Below are 3,034 nucleotides of genomic sequence, written 5' to 3'. Positions count from 1 at the left end.
CTGGTGCTGTGAGACGTCTTTCTATGCCTAACCCAATCCAACACCGGCATCTCCACATCGTGGACCCTTGAGGGTGTGCAAAGTCTACATGATTTAAGTCAATTGCGCAACCTTATGCGAATCTCGATGTTACATTAACTCAAATGTTTTTAGGAAATTCAAAAATGCTGTATTTTAGGACATAATGGCAGGAAATAAATCTTTGTATTGTTTGTACACATATTCGCAACTCGTTCTGTCCACAACATAATATAATAGGTTTAGAGATGTATTGATATTAAATGTTGAATAATGGCAAATATTGGATATACCTGCCTGAGGTTATTCGAAGGAAGATAAAAATGAAGCATGAATGATTGAGCAGAAATCATTGCTACCTCAGACATTTTCCGGACGAACGCTTTTTACTTTTGAAGTACAAGGTAAGTTGAGGTATCGGGTTGAGAGTAATGGATGTGTTCTTTTTTAAGTGACATGGGTACTCAGTCGAACGATGAGAACCTGCAGCAACACAGTGGAGTTGAACATTGTTGTCAGGCCAATTGGCGTCGCTATGCTATTACTTGTTTCTGCAGTGCAGTGGTTATCACGTTCGCCGAACACGCGAAAGGTCCCTGGGCCGAAAGCGGGCGTAAGCATTCATTAAGCTTTCTCATGTAAGGTGAGGGAAGTCTGCATGATTTCAGTTTGCTGCTGAACATTATCCGAATCTCGATGTTACCGTCATATTATTTTTGCTCTGACCTCGGCCTCAAAAGCCTCCTGTAAAATCAGAAATGCTGAATCAAAAGAACCAGGAGGATGTAATGTGATTGGATGAGATTTATTTTCTTCGCCCATTTTCATATCGGCAAATAGTCACTTTCTGCAGAACGGTACCATGATGTTTTATAAGTGCAGTAAGAAGTTTAACAACACCAGGTTAAAGTTTTATAAGTGACCAGAGAGCGCCCTCCAGTGGCCAATGCAACAGCATTGGAAACAGACGCAGAACCAAGAGCCCAGATATATACACCCCGAGATATATCCAGTATACTTACAACACTGGACAAGAGGAAACATTCGCTCCACATCCACATTGTTAATACCCGTAGGGTTTTGAATGTTTCAGTCAAGTTGCCGGTTACTCTTCGAAACTCTCGCGGACACAGACCTACGATCACCATACTTTTATCATAAGATAACCCGCTCACAGCTGGTAATAGTTTAGTAAAACTCCTCCGAACCTTTTCCACCGTATTAACATCTTTCTCAAGATAAGAACACAATATTAGAGATATGCCCAATGCCCTCGCCAAAGCCCAATTTTACGATCTATATGTGTGTCGTCAGCAGATTTAGCATCCATGTCTTCATTCCCTTCATCAGTGCAGAACTCATCCCACTTAATTGTTTTTGACAAATTCAGCCAGAATGCATTTGTTCAGGTCAAATCGTGCTGAATTAACGTGCTTGAGTTTTATGCTGAGTAACAGAGATGGTTTTTGAGAGTATTTCTCTTAATGGGCGTCCAAAGGTCATGTGATACGGTGCTGCACCACAGCTTTGTGAATAAATATGGAGCTCAGAGAATAAAATGAACAGGAACAACAGGGATGGGAAATTGGCTGAGTGCCAGGAAACAACTCGTAGCTGTTTTTCGGACTGGAACAAAGCTTGTAGTGAAGGTGCCAGGAGTAGGTTATATGACCGTTGATCTTCCTGGCATAGTAATGGCCGAGAGCTTGGTATGGAGGTCAGACTTTCAAAATCTGTGTATAATGCAAAACATGGAAACATTGCCAACCATCAGAAGACCGAGCAGAACTTCAGAACGAAAAAAAAACTAATTGGTAGAATTGTCGTGCAATTGGGAGATTTAATTTATTGCACGTAAATTTCATGATTAGTTTTGTTAAGCAGAATGTGAAGAGACAAGGGGAAATGATGAAAACGCTACGAAATTGGCGGTAAAACGCCGAGGGACCTGCGTGAATATGTGTATAAATCATTCTTGGTGGAAGACAGGTTGAGACACCGGAAAATAAAATAGTTAACAGTCTTTGTCCTTTGGGGAAAAGAATACCAAAGCAAGGAAGTTGTGCTAAGTTTGTAGAAAGCACTGGAAAATAGTCAACTGAAAAAATGCGTCCAATTCTGGGCAACAAACGTAAAGAGAAATGTAAAGCTAGATGCAGGGGAAAAATACGAGATAAGTTCCAGAGATCAGAAACTTCAGTTACGAAAATATATTGGTGACGTTTGGACTGATTTCCTTGACAGGAAGTTGCTGGTGTGATTCTATTGAGGCCTTCAAAATCCTGAGGGGTTTTGACAGAGTAGACAGAGAGGATCTGTTCAATGTTAGAAGGATCTTGTATCAGAGGGCGCGGGTTGAAGTTAATTGGCGAAAGAAGCATGGAGACATAAAGAAAAACATTTTCGGACAGTGAGTGATTCAGATCTGGAATGTGCTGCTTGAGAATGTGGTGCAGGCAGCGCCAATTAATGGTTTCAAGATCATTCAAGATTGGATTATTGTCTGAAAATGAACAAAATTCGAGACTGTGGGGTAGAGAGTGCCATTGGATGAATTGCTCGTTTAGAGGACCAATACATACATGACGCTTCAAAATGGCCTTCTTCTCTGCTGTAAGTACTCCATCAATATGGAAGGGGGGGGGGGGGGGGGGGGGCGGGTACAGTGACATTGCGGTAACGTCACTGGGAGAGTAATTCTGAGGGGAGGCAATTTTCTCAAGGTATATATTCAAATCCAATTACAGCAGAAAGTGGGGTTTGAAAATGCAATTACAATTTTGAATTTAAAGCTAGTTTCCGTAATTGTGGCCATGAAAAGAAATATATCAGATTCTCTAATGTCCTGCAGAAAAGGAAACCATCCATGATTTCCCAGGTTGGACGACAGGTGACTCCAGGCCCACACGTATTTGGCGCTTACCTATCTTCTGTGACGGTCTAGCAAACCAATAAATGCAGAGTATTAGCGATTGCCAGCATATGCTGACCTTGCCAGCTGGGTATACAACACATG

The sequence above is a fragment of the Mustelus asterias genome, unplaced genomic scaffold, assembly GCF_964213995.1.
Source record: "Mustelus asterias unplaced genomic scaffold, sMusAst1.hap1.1 HAP1_SCAFFOLD_2074, whole genome shotgun sequence".
Lineage (NCBI taxonomy): Eukaryota > Metazoa > Chordata > Chondrichthyes > Carcharhiniformes > Triakidae > Mustelus > Mustelus asterias.
The sequence above is the reverse complement of the archived record's forward strand: the minus strand, read 5'-3'. Positions refer to the sequence as shown.